Source organism: Mobula birostris, chromosome 10 (genome assembly GCF_030028105.1).
Source record: "Mobula birostris isolate sMobBir1 chromosome 10, sMobBir1.hap1, whole genome shotgun sequence".
Taxonomy (NCBI): domain Eukaryota; kingdom Metazoa; phylum Chordata; class Chondrichthyes; order Myliobatiformes; family Myliobatidae; genus Mobula; species Mobula birostris.
In genome coordinates, this window is record NC_092379.1 from 118358049 (window position 1) to 118379423 (window position 21375).

Consider the following 21375-nt stretch of genomic DNA (forward strand, 5'->3'; position numbering starts at 1 on the left):
AGGGTCTCGGCTTGAAACGTCGACTGTACATCTTCCTATAGATGCTGCCTGGCCTGCTGCGTTCACCAGCAATTTTTATGTGTGTTGCTTGAAATTCCAGCATCTGCAGATTTCCTCGTGTTTGCAGAAATATAAAATGCACTTCTTTTGCAAGGGTGAGTCTGAAATCGTAAATGTAAACTATTTTTAAGCGTTAATGTGAAACTCAAATAGCAATTGTTAATGGTTTAACACACATAGTTTGTGCAGCTGTGACTAAAAATAGCAGTGTCTCACTCTTCCTCATAACCCAGTGAGCACACATTTAACAATAATGCTGATGGATTGCCTGCAGTGCCTGGATGCATAAACACATTGACAGAAGCCCAAAGGGAAGAAGGCAGCAAGAATTTGCTTTGAATAACAATTCCTGCTGCCTTTTCTTCCTTTCCAGTTTCTTTTCCTTGCCATATTTCTTTACAAGTTCGGGGAGTGTTTTACATCCACAGTCATCCTTATAAAACACAACCATTACTGGATTTACTTTCAAAAATAATTCTACTCCCACTGCCCTTCTGATTCATTATTCGAGTGGATTTCAAAACAGTTGAACATTACTCACAGCTAATATGGGCTAATATCAGCTTATTTATTTGAAGTCTCCCACTAGTTATAGCAGTCTCGTCACGATTTTCAACTCTGAATGGGCATCATTTTCCTCTAGCCCAATGCATTCTCTCTTTCTTGATATTAACCATGGACTTTGCTCTACAAGACACTGGACAACAACTTTGAGCATCACTTGCTGAGCTGTACCCAAGCAAGCAGCATCTTGTAGACTGGGAGCCCATAAAGGTAAGAAACCACAGTAAGAAGTTTGAGCTTGCAGGGTCACTGTGATTCTGAGTTTTTTTTTTCAAACTTAACCACTCACAGAACATGGATCTTAGACCATAAGGCATAGGAGCAGAATTAGGTCATTTGGCCCATTGTGTCTGCTCCACCATTCAATCATGTTTGATCCTTTTTTCCCCTCCTCAGCCCTACTCTCAGCCTCTCCCCGTAACCTTTGATGCTATGTCCAATAAGAACCTATCAAGCTCTGCCTTAAATATATCCAGTGACTGGCCTCTACAGCTGCCTGTTGTAACAAATTCCTCAAATTTACCACCCTCTGGCTAAAGAAATTTCTCCACACCTCTGATTTAAATAGATGTCCCTCTAAGCTAAGGCTGTGCCCTTTTGACCTAGACTCCCCCACCATGGGAAACATCCTTTCCACATCTACTCTGTCTAGACCTTTCAACATTTGAAATTCCAGCAAGTACAAGCCCAGAGCCTTGTATGATAACCCTTTCATTTCCAGAATCATCCTTGTGAACCTTCTCTGAACTCTCTCCAAAGCCAGCACATCCTTTCTTAGACAAGGAGCCTAAAACTGTCCACAATACTCCAGGTGAAGGCCTCACCAGAGCCTCATAAAGACTCGGCATCACATCCCTGCTCTTGTATTCTAGACCTCTTGAAATGAATGCTAACATTGCATTTGCCTTCCTCATCATTGACTCAACCTGCAAGTTAACTTTTGATGTTCTACACAAGGACTCCCAAGTCCCTTTGCATCTCTGATTTTTGGATTTTCTCCCTGTTTAGAAAATAGTCTGCATGATTATTTCTACAATCAAAGTGCATGGCCATGCATTTTCCAACATTGTATTTCATTTGCCGCTCTATTGCCCATTCTCTTAATCTGTCTAAGTCCTTCTGCAGCCTACCTGTTTCCTCAATACTACCTGGCCCTCCACCAATCCTTCCATCAGCTGCAAACCTGGCAACAAAACCATCTATTCCATCCTCTAAATCGTTTATATACAGCATAAAGAGAAGCAGTCAACAGCGACTCCAGTGGAACACCACTAATCACTGCAGCCAACCAGAAAAGGATCCCTTTATTCCCACCCACTGCTTCCTACCAATCAGCCAGTGCTCTGACCATGTTAGTAACTTTAATGTAATACCATGGGCTCTTAACTTGGAAAGCAGCCTCAGGAGTGGCACCTTGTCAAAGGCCTTCTGAAAGTACAAACATACAACATTCACTGCATCCCCTTTATCTACCCTACTTGCAATATCCTCAAAAAAGTTCTCTAATCACCTTTGGTTCATTACATAATGCCCAATCCAGTTATTGCTGCTCCCCTAGTAGGGTCACCAACAAACTGCTCTAAAATGGCATCTCGTTGGCACTCAACAAACTCACTCCCTTGAGATCTATCATCAACCTGATTTTCCCAATCGACCTGCATGTTGAAATCTCCCATGACTACTATAACATTGCCCTTTTGACACGCCTTATTTCCCATTGTAATCTGTGGTCCTCATCCCAGCTACAGATGGGAGGCCTGTATACAACTGCCATCAACGTCCCTTCACCCTTGCAGTTTCTTAACTCAACCCACAAAGATTCAATATCTTCCGATCTTATGTCAGATCTTTCTATTGATTTGATGCCATTCTTTACCAGCAGAGCCATGCCACCCCCTCTGCCTACCTTCCTATCCCTCCGATATAACGTGTAACCTTGGACATTCAATTCCCAATTACAACCATCCTTCAGCCACGATTTTGCTGACAAGCTGGCATTTATGATCCAAACACATTTGCCCTTGAATTAAGAGGTAGTTTTTCCAAGTCCAGGTAAAAGTGGAGAGTTTCCATTCCTGAGGGTCATTTGTGAATTTTCAACCATCCAGTAGTTTTAAACTTATAGTTATTGAGAATAGCATTTTAAAATTCCAATTTAAGAATGACTGGTTGTCTAAAGAAGAATAGCATATCCTAATCCTCCATTGTAGACCACAGAAATTAAGACATCAAACAGCCAGTCCGCAGAACCAAACTTGACATGAGTTTCTAAATGTGCTTGAAGTGCCACAATGGCAGATGAATGTTCTTTATACACAGCAGCGACACTGCACAGCCAACCACAAAAAAGTCAGCTCCGTAAACTGCAACTCTGCCAGCTTTAGCGGAAATTCAGTCCGATGAAATCAAGGCTCCTGGTTGGCTTCAGCCTGTCCGCTGGCTGCTGTATAACAGAAATACGAGAGAGGGTGCAGAAGCTGGAAGTCTAGAGCAATAAGGGTCTCAGACCAAAACATCAACTGCTCACTTCCTTTCATATATGCTGCCTGACCCACTGACTGAGTTTGACCCATCTCCCTCTCTTCTCGACATTACCATTAGGTGTGAGGTGCAGGCATCTTGGGTCCCGTACCGTCTGGTTGAGCAGTAGTTGTTGCCCAGCCGCCAGGATCAGCTTCACTTGCTTCAGTGTTGAATTGACTCCACAGCCTGACCCACTTTCGGGGACTCTGCAGTTCATGTTCTATGCATTAAATATTTCATTTTTTTTATTATTTCCATGATTTGTTCCCTTTTGCATACCGGTCTTTGTGTGTGGTTTTTCAGTGGATTTTATTGTGTTTCTTTGTTTTGTGGGCGTGTGTAGAAGATGAATCTCAAGATTGTATATGGTATACTTTATACTTCATAAAGTACTTTATACTTTATTGTCGCCAAACAATTTATACTAGAACGTACAATCATCACAGCGATATTTGATTCTGCGTTTCCCACTCCCTGGATTACAAATATTAAATATTAAAATATTTAAAATAGTTAAATTACTAAATATTAAAATTTAAATTATAAATCATAAATAGAAAATAGAAAAATGAGAAGTAAGGTAGTGCAAAAAAACCGAGAGGCAGGTCCGGATATTTGGAGGGTACGGCCCAGATCCGGGTCAGGATCTGTTCAGCAGTCTTATCACAGTTGGAAAGAAGCTGTTCCCAAATCTGGCCGTACGAGTCTTCAAGCTCCTGAGCCTTCTCCCAGAGGGAAGAGGGACGATAAGTGTGTTGGCTGGGTGGGTCGTGTCCTTGATTATCCTGGCAGCACTGCTCCAACAGTGTGCGGTGTAAAGTGAGTCCACGGACGGAAGATTGGTTTGTGTGATGTGCTGCGCCATGTTCACAATCTTCTGCAGCTTCTTTCGGTCTTGGACAGGACAACTTCCATACCAGGTTGTGATGCACCCTAGAAGAATGCTTTCTACGGTGCATCTATAAAAATTAGTGAGAGTTTTAGGGGACAGGCCAAATTTCTTTAGTTTTCTCAGGAAGTAAAGGAACTGGTGGGTCTTCTTGTCAGTGAACTCTGCTTGGTTGGACCAAGTCAGGTGATTTGTGATATTGACCCCAAGAAACTTAAAGCTTTTGACCTGTTCCACTTGCGCACCACCGATGTAAATTGGGTCATGCGGTCCGCTACTCCTTCTGAAGTCAACAACCAATTCCTTCGTCTTGCTGACGTTGAGGGATAGGTTATTGTCTTTGCACTATGCCACCAGGTTCTTAATTTCCTCTCTGTACTCAAACTCATCATTACCCGAGATACGGCCTACAATTGTTGAGTCATCAGCAAACTTATACATTGAGTCTGATGGAAATTTGGCTACACAATCATGGGTGTACAGTGAGTACAGCAGGGGGCTGAGTACACAGCCTTGTGGGGCACCAGTGCTCAGAGTGATTGTAGAGGAGAGCTTGTCCCCTATACATACTTCGATAATAAATTTACTTTGAGCTTTGAATTTCTCCAGCACTTTCTATGTGTTTTTCCATCACTGTGCAATCTTCTGTATTACTGATAAACCGCTTCATTCTTTCAATATTACCTCCTTCTTTAATCTACAAGCTTTTATAACTCACGCTTGGTATCTGCTAAGCTCTACTTGTCAACGTAGCTTGATTTTATTAACTTTCTTCAGTTGCACATTGGAAGATGGGACTCACCTGGATGTTTCAACTCAGTACTCCATCTGGTGGAAAGCTGTGTATACCACAGAGGTACATATTATAGTGGGTTCTGCTTTCATTAAACCTACTCCTCTCAGCTCAAATGATCCTGTATTTCCACCCCTAAATGCATTTCTTAATGAACAATTTACGTTGTTTAACTTAATAACTGACTGACGGATTAAAAACAGAAGTTCCTTTCTGATACTTTGCTCAAAGATCTGCTGGCAACAGGTGGATGGACAAAAGAGGCCATGAATTTATAATTGTCACATTCACCTTAATTGAAGAGCCAAGTCCCAGAAAGTTATTGCAACTGTCAGCACTGGGGTATGAAGAAAATAATGGAGAAGTAATTGTCAAATGTACAAACCTAGTGATAAAGCACTAAATGTTGCTCATATTAGATGAAAAGACCGATAACTATCTGTAACCTAACAACGGGTCCAAATCCAAATGCTTTTCTTTTCCACCTAAGAAAAGTTTTGGTTTTAGGTTTAGAACATTATCACTTTAATACTTTGTTTCCCTACTTCAGCCAGCAGGCCGCATTGTGACTGTGGACATCCCATGTTAGTGGTAAGATACAGTATGTATATTTAAAAAATAATATTTGAAATCTTGAATTATATATGTTCTATCATTTGAAAGCAGTGCTGACTATTTGATTCTCCTTCAAAATTCTGAAAGGCATGAATTGTCATAGAAACAAAGTGCACAACATGTATAGCAACTTTTGCACTTTCTGAATAAAATATTTATAGCCCATCAGAAGATATTCATTAAAAATCCCATCCCTCCCCCGCAGCTCCAGGCATAGACGGACCTGCTGATCATTAAGGAGACGTCCTCTCTCCCTAACCACCCTTTTACTCATAATAAAGGTACCGAACTTCTTGTTACTTTCCTTAACTCTTCTTGGCAGATCCATCTCTTTGACCTCCTGAATTCCCTTTTAAAAGTATTTTTAATCTTCTTATAGTCACCAAAGTATTCAAATCAAATTCAATTATCATTCAAAGCGTACATAGATACAGTTGAATGAGACAGTGTTCTTCTGGGGCCAAAGTGCAAAACATTCAAAATAGCGAGTAAACATTCAAAAATAGCAAGTAACATAACTCAAAATAGTGAGAAAATATTCATTCAAAAAACAGTTCTATATTTAGTCCAAGACCCTGAACGACAATGCCCGGCAATCAATGGTACAGTCTCCCGGCAGTGTACAGATGCACACAATCCAGCCTGTTATTCCACCTCTCGAACACGGGAGGGCAGCACTGATGGGAGATAACACGTAAACACTTCTACATTTACTCCACATTTCCACGTTTATGAGGTCACTCTTCAGTGACCTCATAAACTGAATGTATGCTTTTTCTTTTTCTTATCAGCCAAACCCCCTAAGTTTGCTAGGTTTACTTTCCTTCCCAACAGGAACATGCTGCTCCTGGACTCGTGATTTTCTTTTGTGTGCCATACTCTGCCAGAGCCTCGGCGACCACTTTTTCAAGTGGTTGTCTTGGAGGAAAGATTCTGTGAGTGGTCCCCCACGTCCTTCTCACAGCGCAGTTATTTTTTTACGAGGCTGAGTTGCGAGCTCGACACTCAACCAGGCAGGGATGGAAAGCGTGCCCGGGAGTGGCCCAACTGGATTTGAACTCGGGAACCTTTGCTCCGAAGTCCGGCGCTGTTGTCACTGCGCCACCAGCCCACAACTGCTATTCCTTCCTTTCACTTCAAATGATGTCATACAAATAGTGGTAGAAAAAAAAGGGTGTTATGGCAGAGTAAATAAAGACAAATTGTTTCCAATGACTAGAGAATCAATCGCTCAACAACATCATCAGCTGCCGTGCCCAGTTTAAGCTTTGACTGCCATGGCCCACACACTCCTGTTTCGGGTCAAGTGAATCAATTCATTGGTATTCATTTCCAGTTCTCTGGCTGCTGTCTCCAACTGTTGAATATAGCGCATTTAATTGCGTAATGGTGCCAATGCTCTGCAATAGTTCAACTAAACTAAAACTATTTTATTGATGAGTTTCATTTGTACTCAGTGTCTGAAACTTCCTGCTTAAATTTCCAACAATAATCAGCTAGCATTGATGGATTCCTGTTGCCTTGATACCGTTTTTCCATGTCCGCAATGTCCTGGTGAAACCTTCCATCATGCTCATCACTGACAGCGCCAGGAAAGATATCTAAATGGGAATGCAGAAAATTAATCTTTAATAACATGTTGCAGTTCATGGTTTTGTATACTTGAAGCATGCTGTCAACATGCTGCATGTAATTTGATGCTCTGTAGTTGCCAAGAAAATTTCCAATAACATCCTCGAATGCCTTCCATGTAATTTTCTCTGGTCCCACTGGAAGTTCTTTGAATTGCCTGTCATTAATAACCTGTTTGACTTCTGGATCCTTAATCTTGGCATCAGTTATTCTGACTTGAAATATGAATTGAAGTAACAAATATAGACAATTTTAAAAAATGGTAACTTTCATAGTGATTTTCATGATCAGCAGCCTAAAATCCATAAGATACACTCAAAAGTATCCAGGAAGCAAAATCTTTGTTGTCCAGTGTTGTTGTTACTATTATTATTATTATTATTTTTAAATTCTTTTTTGTATTTGTTGTCTTTTGCACATTGACTGTTTGTCTGCCCTGTTGTGTGAGGTCTTTCATTGATTCTGCTATGGTTCTTGGGTTTACTGAGTATGCCTGTGTAGCCCCCCTGGCCAACCTCAGGGTCGCTCGGCTTGCTGTCATGTAGGGAAACAGCCCTCGGCCCCACCAAACTGGGTAATAAGTTTGTGTGGATGCTGTGTGATGTACCCCACCTTGCCCAAATAACAGACAATACACCAGATACGATTAAATGACAGTTTATAGATATTACTGGAACTATATAATTAATAGAGAATAAAATATAACAGGAAAATAAAAGGCGCCACACTTATCAAAGTTCAATCTCTTCGTGCACAAACAGTTGGAGCTCAGGACCCTTCTTCTTTACCCTGCGACCCCTCGGATCACCTCGACTAGCCGCCTGGGACCAACAACGGTGGTTGACCAGACGTTCCACACGAGACCGTCTCTGTCTCCTCTCCTTGCCGAACGCCTGCTCGGGGTCCGACCCCGTTAGCGGACTCACAGCACCTGGTCCATCCTCTGTCTCTCTCTCTCCCGCCTTCTGCCCCAAAACCCCGCACATACAACATCTTCAGACACACCAAAAGCATAACAATTATCGCAATTTGTTCATTCGTCCTCTTATCAATAGATAATCCAAAACAGACCGCTAGCGGGAGGACTTTCTCAGCAGTTAACATAACAAAGAAGCCCTTTCAATTATAACATAACAAAGAAGCCATTTTAATTAGACTACGCAGTTGCATAAAAAAAAGAAACCCCTTACACTTCCAAGAAAATGAATCTCCAGGTTGTTTATGGTGACATATGTGAACTTCGATAATAAATTTACTTGGAACTTTGAATTTGACCATCTCTGTCACGTTCAGTCCTTCAACATCTCCTCAAAAACCATTTGTATTATAAATTAGCAAAGTACCAGTTTCACAGCCCAGTTATTTTCTTCCTGGGTTAAGTTCTTTCACCCTAAGGCATGACTAAGGCAAGAGAAAGTGCTCACTTTTGTTGACCGCACGCCCTCAAACAGCTACAGCACTTCTTGAGCTTCTCCAACTTTTCCCGCAGTCTCATCAGGAACTACAGCCCAATCGCCACTCTTCTCACCTCCCTCACAAAATCACCTACAGTTCCTCATGGATAACCTGGTCTGGCTGCTGTGGAGCACACTTTCGAGGAGCTGAAGAGTTCCTGTTCTCTGCCATCTGAACCCCTCTTGACCTTTTGCAGTAGAGGTGGATATATCTGATGTGTGAACCAGGGCTATCTTCTCCCAGCGAGGACCAGTCAGGAAGACACACCTTACGTCCTTCATCTTACGCAAGTTCAACTCTACACAGCGCTGATATGCAGTAGGAGATAGGTAGCTACTCACCATTAAATGGGCCTTGGAAGAATTTCTGCGATTGGAAGCAGCAAGCGCTACCTGATCTGGACAGACCACCAGAACCCCATATCCGCTCAGCAGACCCACCAATACGACTCACGTCAGGCTCACTGGGCTCTCTTCTTTGAGAATCTCAGCTTCACCTTCTCCTGCAGCCTCGGTTCCAACAACACTAGGGCAGGTGCCCCGTCACGACAGTTCAACCCAGCTGAAACTAGAGCAACAATCAGCCTGTCACTCCATCCTCCCAGATCCTCGCAGTGATCGTCTGGGGCCTTGGGAACCAGATCCATCAGGTCCTACAGCACGAACCTGTTCTGGCTGACACACCTGACAACTGTGCGTACGTGCTGGCGGCCATGCACTCGGAGGCATCCCATTGGGCTCTGTCCCCACCCTTCTCTGGCCATCCAAGTGCCACACGATCCATGGACTTTCTGCGATGCTAGTTCTGGTGGCCCCCACATTATCACAGCTGTATGTCAATATGCCGAGTCTAGTTCCTCCATCTAGCGGCACCCTGGGCTCCTGCAGCCTCTGACCTCCTCACCCATGGTCCCACTCTGGCATGTATTTCATCACAGGTTTGCCACCTTCCGGTGGGAACACGGTGATTATGACAGTGGTGGACCGGTTCTCCAAGGCGGCCCACTTCATTGCCCCCCACCCCCCTACCCCCCAAATTTCGGTCCACCACTGAAGTGGCAGACCTGGTTCCCCACCGTGTAGTTCACGTCCAGGACATTGTGTCAGACCAAGGTTTGCAATTCGTCTCCTGCTTCTGGCAAGCCTTCTGTTTCCTCCACTGCACCTCAGTGAGCTTATCCTCTAGCATCATCTGCAGACCAATGGTCAGTCTGAAGGAGGTGATCAACAAGCGGATATGTTTCACCACCTCTGACTCTTCCATATGGAAGGAATGTTTGCTTTGGGCCGAATTGTCCCACAATCTACACCCCTCCACTGCCACAGGTATGTCCCCTTTAAAATTACCTATCACATCAACACAGTTACTTACCATCTCCATCTGTCACTGTCCCTCAGGATCACACCTGCCTTCCACCTCTCTTCCCTCAAGCCCATTGCCCAGGGGCCACTCAACACATCTGAGCCTGCATCTCCGCAACCAAAGATGATGAAAGGTGGTCCAGTGTATACGTTTCACCATTTGATGAATGGATTCATGTCGTCGTGGATGGGATGTGCAGTACCTGGCTAACTGGGAAGGAGAGGCCATGGGTGCCCTCCAGTTTCATCTTGGATCCATCACTCATTGAGCAGTTCCACCGAGCCCATCCTGATCATCCTGGTGTTGGCCAAAGGTCCTGACAGCCTTGCACAGGCAGGCTCCTACCAGACTCCCACAGCTAACAGGAGTCACCTGCCACTCACGTTCAACTCATCACCTGCAGCCTATTCAAACCCGACTGTCATCCACAGTCCTTGTTCTCTCTTCGAACCATCTGGCCTCAACCAGTTGCTCCTAGTTTTCACTCACATTGCCTAAAGTTTACTTTGTAACCTGTTGTGTTTACTTTCAGTTTCCTCTTGTTTCTGGTCCCTCATGGCTTGTTATTTCGTGGTCTGTTATTAAGGTTATCATTCACTGCAGAATCATCTCTACTGCTCTGCTTTTGGGCCAATCCTCCTCTACATTTCCTGACACAAGAAAGGCATGCCAGCATCTTTACATTTTTAGAAGGGTAAAGAAATTCAGAATGTCACAAAACACTGTAACAAACCTCTGCAGATATACTGTTGAATGTACCCTGACTAGTTTCTTCAAGGCCTGGTATGGGAATTTGAATGTGCAAGAATGTAAGAAGCTGCAAAGAGTAGTCACCTCAACCCAATACATCATGATCACATCCCTCCCCATAACCAAAAAGAAGTGATACCTCAAGGAGGCAACATCTGTCATCAAAGATACCCACCATCTGGGCTATGCCATTTCTTGCGGCTAACATTGGTCAGAAGGTACAAAAGCCTGAAGTCCCACATCACCAGGTACAAGAACAGTTGCTTCCCTTCACCCATTTGGCTCTTAAACCAACCTGCACAGACTTAAATGACTACCTCAGTACAGACACACTATTTCCACTCTGATCATCTAACATAGACTTTTTTTGTTCAGATCGTGTTCTTCCTTGTAAGTATCGTGTATAATTTATGCTTTTTTTCTTGTGAATACAGCTATCCTGATGCTCTATGACAGTAATGCTGCTGCAAGTAAAATTTTCACTGCAGCTGTGCATGCACGTTCTGTGCTTGTGTACATGACAATAAACTCAACTTTGACTTCTGAGTCGGAAATAATATAAAGAGGTAGTTATCCATTAGACGATCAAAGCTTGATTGCGCTGTGTGAAATGATGATGGATGAGGATTAAAATATAGTCAATAAAATGAAATTTTGAAGCGAGTACTTTGTAGTCCATAATTGCAAATATATTGGAAGGAATCTGAATGGAAAATTAAGTAGATTAACGCTTTAAAAAGTTGAAACACTCTTGACAGGTCTAATAGAATGCATTCTGTGCTGGAATATTTGATGATTCATTGATTTTAGGATCTGTCAATTGTTAGTATGTTTGACAGCATGAGTTTAACTACATTTTATAATGTATAATTTATTATTCTTAAGAGAGTATCTTGTGCAAGACGTGACTGTAAGCTATTAGGCGTTTGGCAAAAAAGGAAGTGAATAATACTGTTTTGAGGATTACCTTCAAATTAAGTTAGAGAATAAAGCATTTGGAAAGTATCTGTCATTTTTGATGCTCATAAAACCATGACAGTTTAATTAATCCTTGATCTTAAAAGGAAATACTTCTATTTTTAGGAAGGCAAATTGTATGTTAGTTCTAAGAAATGGAACATGGTACCTTGCCCATATTTCAATTGTTTGAAAACTGTCATCCAATAACTTCTGTCAATAAATAAAATTAAGGTTTCTATTGATACAAATTTATTCAAAAGTAGTTTTTTATAATTCATACTCACAACACGCTGGAGGAGCTCAGCAGGTCGGGCAGCATCCGTGTAAACGATCAGTCGACGTTTTGGGCCGGAACCCTTCGTCAGGACGAAGCATCCCAGCTATATTTGACCCCAGCGTCTGCAGAGTATTTTGTACTTTGTGTTTATATAAGTTATGACCCCGCCCCCAGTGCAAGACTAGAATAAATACCTGGTGAAGCAACAAAAGGAGGGCAGTTTGTTCAGACATTCTTTTTTTTAATCATATTTCTAGGCTGTTAAATCTGCCATGACCCTGGACAAAGAACTGCACTTTCTTTGTTGTTTAAATGCATTTTCAAGATGCCTTTTGAGGCTCAATAAAAACTTGAAAGCTTACTAACAAGTTAATTTTATACCCTTCAATAAAACATGAAATAATAGACTCCATATTATTAAATATTACTTACAAAGCCAAAGCCTCTCAAGGGCTAAAACCTCTTCTATATTTTTGGTAATTATTACATTTTAATTGTTGTTGTGTGTATGAAGTCACCGGAGAAAAGTACTGGTAGTTATGAAGCCTCTTCTTTATTTAATAAAACAAGTTACAACAGGCATCATATGAAGATGCTTTTGCTGAAAAGCTCTGCCTGTACCCAGCTCTACGAATATTTTATGTGCTAAAGATCAAAGAAAATTCAGGACAATTCAAACAAATCCATAGTTACAATCTCCCCACCATCACACCCAAAACTTGTAAATCACTGTCGTATCCATGCAATAGAATGTTAATTGATGCATGCATATGCAGACAATTAGCTAAGTGCCTGCTCCCTAGTCTGCCAGTTCTGTAAATCTATTATTCAGAGCTGCATTAAAGTTAAATCCACAATCCATATTCAGATGTGAAGAATGGTGGCCGATGTTCTCTGCTAAATATGCAAACCCCAAAAATCGCTCTAACATTAATCATTTTCTTCTATTCCTTTTTTCCAGTTAAATATCTTGCATTAGGGTTATAAGTATTCTTAATGTTATTTTTATTCTCTGCTGTGCATTCAATATAAGATGTATTTCCAAATATGAACTCACTAGCTAAAAGTTTTAAGGTGATGTCACATATGCAGTGTCATTACATAAGATACCCAAATATGACACTGTGTCTGCCATCTTTCTTTATAGCAAAGGTTATCTTTCTTCACCCACAAAGGTTACTTTCACAATTATTTGTTTTCACTGATCTTTCTATGTATTTATTTGATGCATTCCCTTTGGCATATTATATTTTAGAGATATAGGTGGAATTCAAATATTTAGCACTTTTCACCAAAACTACATACAAAATCAAATTTAATGGAGCATAACTTTCTACTGGCTGGAATTAGTTCTTCATAAGGGGGCTTGGAAGTGCTTTATAAGTTGAGGTAAACCCAATCACATAGTTTTTACAATGGAATGCTTTGAATCATTGGCTGCCCTATGAGCTTCTAGGCTTAAATAACGTGATGGATATTCATTCCTTGGTTGTTTGCTAATCTTGGCTTTGTAAACACAACGTCTGCCACTTGTAAGATCAAAAACATACGTAAGTAAACTTCCAACCAACAGTTTGTTTAGTTTCTAGTTGTAAATGGAAGTCAGGCTTCTGTCCTTAAAATGTAATTGGAAAGCTGTAATCGTTTTGAAGTTAAAACAAAATATTGTCTATAAAGCAGCTTTGCAAACAAGCTCTGGTCATAGCACAAATGCTCTGTCCATGAGAAGTAAGATGCTACTCACTGCACCTGCTTCATTACTACTTAAGGTGTAATATAAGGCAATGGTCTGCTTAATTTGGGTTTCAAACAGACAAGCTGACTCTTAAGTTACTTATTTCAAAGAAGCTTGCAGAACAGATGGATGATATCATTTAGCATATAAAATAACATGTGTTTATACTTGGAAGGTTTTATGTAATCAAGGAAGTTAGTTTCAGAGCAGTAATCCTCCCGGGAGGGGGGAGAAGATGGCAGTGTGACGGCAGCGCACGCGGCCACTTTGGTGATGATATCTGTATTCTGTCAAGTAGGGGACCATGCACAATTCTGATTTGATGGAAACAGACGTGAGAGCACAGTGGAACATCTGGAAAACTTCTGAAATGGCCGCTTCGCTGGTAACCAGAATCTCCAGAGCTGAAGGCCCCGAAATCCTCGGCTTTGCATGTTTCAGCGGCTGGGGAGAGGTTCAAGGCACTCAGCAGAGCATGGCGCTCGGGAGGCTGTATCGGAGAGGCTGGTCGGAAGCTCTAAGTTTTCGGACGGATGGACTCAGTGTCAACGGTGGTCGGCTGCTTCCAAGGTATCGGCAAGTTGACAGTGCCTGGAGGTTTATGGCAGGGAGTTTCTCCCTTTTGCCGCCTGCTATCGGGGACTCGGGAGTCGATCGACTCGGGACCTTGAGACTTTTTTTTACTGTGCCCATGGTTTGTTCTTCATCAAATTATGATATTGCTTTGCACTGCTGTAACTGTATGTTATAATTATGTGGTTCTGTCAGTGTTAGTCTTTGGTCTGTCCTGTTTTCTGTGATATCACTCCGGAGAAACATTGTATCATTTCTTAATGCATGTATTTCTAAATGACAATAAAAGAGGACTGAGTGTTCTCATAATCTAATTGTGGAACTATATATCCAAAAGATGTTTTTAGACCGTTTGTGTTAAGAGAATAACAGGAAATATCATATGCATCTGAGGTCACCCAAGTGGAGAAAAGGGTATAAATGTAGAGAGCAGTTCAGGCTTATTAGGAATGGGGTAAGGAAAATCAAGAAGAAACATGGAAGAAACACTGGATGCATAATGGTCCAGTCCGTGAAGTCTGCATTCCGGTTCACGGTCCGGTCAAATGTTCCTTATTCCAGGTTTTCTGGTTTTCCCTTTTTCTGTTGGGTGCTCTAATTGAGGCACCTGATTCACATTTTGGGCTGGCCACATAAATAGCTCCTTGGTGCAGCTTTATTTGCTTAGGAAAACATTCTACTGGATTATGTGATTGAGGTAGTCCAGAAACAGGCTACCATGTTTTGCTGAGCTGTAATCAATACATAATTGAAAGAAGCATGTTGTTCAAGAAGCTATCTGGCTTAAATTTATTTTGGTTTTCTGTTAAACCGTTGTTTGGCCATCAAGAGAATCAACATCTGATTGAAGAATCTATCATTCAGTTTATACATGAGACTAGGTTGTATTTGAGAATTTGAGTTCCTTGAAGTTCTGTAATTAATTATACATCCTGTGGAGGGCTGTAATGTGCCTAGCTGTGTCTAAACAGCTGGAAATAGAAGAAGAAGAAGAAGCTTCATTTGCGGAATTGTTTCCTTCCCTTCACCTTCCTCCTGAAGCCTTGCCTGCAACCTCTGCCTGAAGACTTGCCTGCGTCCTTGCCTGTATCGCTGTCAAGTTCTACTGCTGGAGCAAGACCGGAGCCTTTGCTGTGTCTAGATAAGGAACTGTCTATTGTTGTTTGGAACTGTCTCTGTGTCCATGCCTTCGCTAGGTAGGCCTGGCTGTTAGCTGCTATCTTGTGTTGGGAACTGTCTCTGTGTCCGTGCCTTTGCTAGGTAGGTCCAGCTGTTTGCTGCTACCTTGTGTTGGGAACTGTCTCTGTGTTTTGTGTATGAATCCTGGCCCTATGTCCTGCTCCCTAGGAGGGGTCCTGACTCTGTGTAGAGCCCTTGCCCCAAGTCCTGTTCCCAAGGAGGGGTCCTGACTCTGTGTTCCATGTTCCTGTCTCCCTAGGCCAAGGCTCTGCATTCCTGTCTCCCTCGACCAAGTCAAGGCTTTGGGGTCTCGTCCTGTCCTTGTGCCTCGCCCAGCCCAGGAGTACCTCGTCCTGCCCAGGAAAGCCTCGAAGAATCCAAGCCTCGTCCAGTCCAGTAACCATGTCATGTCTTCGCGAGTTCTAGAGTCCGAGCCCAAGTCAAGACCCAGGTTTTGGGTCCTTGTCCAGTCTCTGGCTCGAAGTCCTAGTCCCGGCTCCTAGTTCCTAGTTCCTTGTCCTGGTTCCGCTTTCCTAGCCAAAGTCCTAGCCCAAGTCTGTGTTCTTGTCCCAGCTCCTAGACTGCATCCAGTCACATCCCTAACTCTAGTCCTAGTCCTGTTTCTAGTACTTCAGTGTCTGTGCCTTGCATTTGGGTCCGCTCCCAGTGTCCCTTTATAACAGGGTGAACTGGAATCCATTCCTCCAGCTTCAGTTTCTGTGATGGCCAATTTATTTGTCTGCAGTGTGGTATGTCTTTTTAGCTTATAGGAATTATACCTGTGTTTCAGAAATCCTTTGTGTTGATATTCTTTGTGTTTTGTGCTTTAGAAATGTTTTGTGTTTTGGATATGGTTTGTAATTTGGAAATGTTTAAGACAGAAATCCTCTGAGTGTTCAATGTGTTTTGACAGTGTTGTTTGGATTTAAATGTGTATCACTGAGAATAAATAAATTTTCAACTAACTCGTAGCAGGATATATCTTCTCCTTGTTAAGGAGAGAGGACCCTCAGCCAAGGCGTGACGTAGCGCGCCAAGGTTTAAAAAGAGAAATTTTCAACGGTTCTTGTTTCAGTTGAAGCAAGCAGCTGAGAAGGAGTGAAGAAATCAGGTAGAAAAAGTCGGTTTTTTTTTAAACACTGCTCGGGGAGAAGGGCCTGCACTGCGCAGGCACGTGACGTAGCGCGCCAAGGTGTTAAAAGCAGACCACCATATACAGCGGCCATCATTGTAGCAGCCATCATTGGAGTGGACTGAGTCAGAGAGGGACGGCTTTGGCTCAACAGGCTTCGGCAAGAACAGGCAGAGGCCAGGGTAGGTTCCGGTAAGTTTTTTTTGTTCAGATTGTTTAGAATAGAGAGAATGCCAGGCAGGATGTTGGAATGCTCCTCTTGCAGGATATGGAAAGTCAGGGAGCCCTCCGGTGTCCCTGACAACGACACCTGCAAGAAGTGCATCCAGCTGCAGCTCCTAACAAACCACGTTAGGGAACTGGAGCAGGAGCTGGATGACCTGCGGATCATTCGGGAGAATGAGGAGATTATAGATAGTAGCTACAGGGAGGTAGTTACGCCAAAGGAGCAGAGAACAGGAAATTGGGTCACTGTCAGGCGAGGGAAGAGGAACGGGCAGGCAGAGCAGGGTTCCCCTGTGGCCATTCCCCTCAACAAGTATACCGCATTGGATACTGTTGGGAGGGATGACTTACCTGGGACAAGCTGCAGTAGCCGGATCTCTGGCACTGAGTCTGGCTCTGCAGTGCAGAAGGGAGGGTGGAAAAAGAGGAGAGCGGTAGTGATAGGGAACCCGATAGTTAGAGGTACAGATAGGAGGATCTGTGGTCGTGACAGAGAATCCAGGATGGTTTGTTGCCTCCCGGGTGCCAGGGTCAAGGATGTCTCTGATCAATTGCATGACATTCTGAAGTGGGAGGGTGATCAGTCAGATGTCGTGGTGCACATTGGTACCAATGACATAGCAAGGAAGAGTGAGGAGGTCCTGGAGAGTGAGTATAGAGAGCTTGGTAGGAAGTTGAAAAGCAGGACCTCAAGGGTGGTAATCTCAGGATTGCTACCTGTGCTAGGTGCCGGTGAGGGTAGGAATAGGATGCTCTGGAGGATGAACAAATGGCTGAGGAGCTGGTGTAGGGGGCAGGGTTTCAGATTTCAGGATCATTGGGACCTCTTCTGGGGCAGATGGGACCTGTACAAGAGAGACGGGTTACACTTGAACTACAGGGGGACCAATATCCTTTCAGGGAGGTTTGTTAATGCTATTGGAGAGGCTTTAAACTAGATTTGCAGGGGGATGGGAACCAGAGTGCCAGAGCTGACAGTGTGGCTGGGGTGAAAATAAATTATGTTAAAAGTTCAAGCAAATCCGCTAATAGAAAGGTTGTGAGTGGTGGTAAAAATCTTCTGAGGTGTATATATTTCAATGCTAGGAGTATTGCGGGGAAGGCGGATGAGTTGAGGGCGTGGATTGACACGTGGAATTATGACGTTATAGCAATTAGTGAAACCTGGCTACAGGAGGGGCAGGACTGGCAGCTTAATATTCCAGGGTTCTGATGTTTCAGATGTGGTCGAGGCAGAGGAATGAAAGGTGGGGGAGTAGCATTGCTTGTTAGGGAAAATATTATAGCAGTGCTCAGGCAGGACAGATTAGAGGACTTGTCTACTGAGTCCTTATGGGTGGAGCTGAGAAACAAGAAAGGTATGGCCACGTTAGTGGGATTGTATTCCAGACCACCCAATAGTCAATGAGAATTGGAAGAGCAAATCTGCAGAGAGATAGCAGGCAACAGCAGGAAACATAAAGTTCTGGTGGTAGGGGATTTTAATTTTCCATATATTGATTGGGACTCCCATACTGTTAGGGGTCTAGATGGTTTAGAGTTTGTAAAATGTGTTCAGGAAAGTTTTCTAAATCAATATATAGAGGTACCAACTAGAGGGGATGCAATATTGGATCTCCTGTTAGGAAACGAGTTAGGACAAGTGACAGAAGTCTGTGTAGGGGAGCACTTTGGTTCCAGTGATCAAAACACCATTAGTTTCAACTTGATCATGGACAAGGATAGATCTGGTCCTAGGGTTAAGGTTCTGAACTGGAAGAAGGCCAAATTTGAAGAAATGAGAAAGGATCTAAAAAGGGTGGATTGGGGACAGGTTGTTCTCTGGCAAAGATGTGATCGGTAGGTGGGAAGCCTTCAAAGGAGAAATTTTGAGAGTGCAGAATTTGTATGTTCCTGTCAGGATTAAAGGCAAAATGAATAGGAATAAGGAACCTTGGTTCTCAAGGGATATTGCAACTCTGATAAAGCAGAAGAGGGAGTTGTATGGCATGTATAGGAAGCAGGGAGTAAATAAGGTGCTTGAGGAGTATAAGAAGTGCAAGGAAATGAAATCAGGAGGGCTAAAAGAAGACATGAGGTTGCCTTGGCAGTCAAAGTGAAGGATAATCCAAAGAGCTTTTACAGGTATATATTAAGAGCAAAAGGATTGTAAGGGATAAAATTGGTCCTCTTGAAGATCAGAGTGGTCGGCTATGTGCGGAACCAAAGGAAATGGGGGAGATCTTAAATAGGTTTTTTGCGTCTGTATTTACTAAGGAAACTGGCATGAAGTCTATGGAATTAAGGGAAACAAGTAGTGAGATCATGGGAACTGTACAGATCGAAAAGGAGGAGGTGCTTGCTGTCTTGAGGAAAATTAAAGTGGATAAATCCCCGGAAACTGACAGGGTGTTCCCTCAGACCTTGAAGGAGACTAATGTTGAAATTGCAGGGGCCCTGGCAGAAATATTTAAAATGTCGCTGTCTACGGGTGAGGTGCCAGGGGATTGGAGAGTGGCTCATGTTGTTCTATTGTTTAAAAAAGGATCGAAAAGTAATCCAGGAAATTATAGGCCGGTAAGTTTAATGTCAGTAGTAGGTAAATTATTGGAGGGAGTACTAAGAGACAGAATCTACAAGCATTTGGATAGACAAGGACTTATTAGGGAGAGTCAACATGGCTTTGTGCGTGGTAGGTCATGTTTGACCAATCTATTGGAGTTTTTCGAGGAGGTTACCAGGAAAGTGGATGGAGGGAAGGCAGTAGATATTGTCTACATGGACTTCAGTAAGGCCCTTGACAAGATCCCGCATGGGAGGTTAATTAGGAAAATTCAGTCACTAGGTATACGTGGAGAGGTGGTAAATTGGATTAGACATTGGTTCATTGGAAGAAACCAAAGAGTGGTAGTAGAGAATTGCTTCTCTGAGTGGAGGCCTGTGACTAGTAGTGTGCCACAAGGATCATTGCTGGGTCCATTGTTATTTGTCATCTATATTAATGATCTGGATGATAATGTGGTAAATTGGATCAGCAAATTTGCTGATGATACAAAGATTGGGGCTGTAGTAGACAGTGAGGAAGGTTTTCAGAGCCTGCAGAGGGACTTGGACAAGCTGGAAAAATGGGCTGAAAAATGGCAGATGCAGACAAGTGTGAGGTATTGCACGTTGGAAGGACAAACTAAGGTAGAATATACAGGGTTAATGGTAAGGCACTGAGGAGTGCAGTAGAACAGAGGGATCTGGGAATACAGATACAAAATTCCCTAAAAGTGGCATCGCAGGTAGATAGGGTCGTAAAGAGAGCTTTTGGTACATTGGCCTTTATTAATCAAAGTATTGAGTATAAGAGCTGGAATGTTATGATGAGGTTGTATAAGGCATTAGTGAGGCTGAATCTGGAGTATTGTGTTCAGTTTTGGTCACCAAATTACAGGAAGGATATGAGTAAGGTTGAAAGAGCGCAGAGAAGGTTTACAAGGATGTTGCCAGGACTTGAGAAACTCAGTTACAGAGAAAGGTTGAATAGGTTAGGACTTTATTCCCTGGATAGAAGAATGAGGGGAGATTTGATAGAGGTATATAAAATTATGATGGGTATAGATAGAGTGAATGCAAGCAGGCTTTTTCCACTGAGGCAAGGGGAGAAAAAAAACAGAGGACATGGGTTAAGGGTGAGGGGGGAAAAGTTTAAAGGGAACATTAGGGGGGGCTTCTTCACACAGAGAGTGGTGGGAGTATGGAATGAGCTGCCAGACGAGATGGTAAATGCGGGTTCTTTTTTAACATTTAAGAATAAATTGGACAGATACATGGATGGGAGGTGTATGGAGGGATATGGTCCGTGTGCAGGTCAGTGGGACTAGGCAGAAAATGGTTTGGCACAGCCAAGAAGGGCCAAAAGGCCTGCTTCTGTGCTGTAGTTTCTATGGTTTCTATAGTTTCTATGGTTTCTATGGCTTCTATGGACCCAGCACTTGAATAGTGGGTATTGGCAGCTAAATTTGACATGATGAATAAACAGACAAGTAAACTAGTCTTTGACAATTGGGTAGTTACATTATCACCTTTCTCTCATGAGAGTACTCATGGCTAATTTTATCTGATAGAGCTTGAAGTCTTCACTTGAGTTGAGAGCTTCACATTCAGCAAACCCAATATTATCACAATACTCAGAGGTGCAAGGAGATGGATTGGTCTATGAATTTAAATCTTCATGAAAGGGTGAAGAAATAGCAAGCTGGCATTGACCATGTCTCAAAAATATGAAATAGATCATCTAAAGGATTAGGGGAGAAATAATGCATTTTCTGTAGAATGGTTATCAAATAAACCCTTAGACATCTAATTTATTCAGGAGAAGAGATACACACTAGCATTGGAACGTTCCCCAGTCTCAACAAACCTTGGATTGCCCAAGAACTTCCCACCATACTTTCACATAAACTACCAGCAGGTAAGGTCTTTCATCGCCAATATATTCTTACCAATCTTCAATTGTCCATCACATTTTCAACGTACAATCCAGAGATAATTTTTCTTTAAGTTGACAATATGGTCTTTATTCTTGAAGGAAATGAAGAACGTCAAACTCCAAAAGTCTTCACATTTCCAAAGTGATATTAATGAGTTAATTGCATTTATCTGTTGTCTTAATCTTAGTGCAGTG

At 42.6% G+C, this 21375-nt stretch overlaps 1 long non-coding RNA gene across 1 annotated transcript in view; it reads left to right on the forward strand.

Moving 5' to 3' along the window:
* Window positions 1-552: 552 nt before the first annotated feature.
* LOC140204273 (uncharacterized) overlaps window positions 553-21375 on the forward strand; it is a 71291-nt gene continuing 50468 nt past the window's right edge. The window contains exon 1 of the long non-coding RNA XR_011887572.1: window positions 553-834. This is a non-coding gene — a long non-coding RNA (uncharacterized lncRNA). The remainder of the gene's footprint in view (window positions 835-21375) is intronic.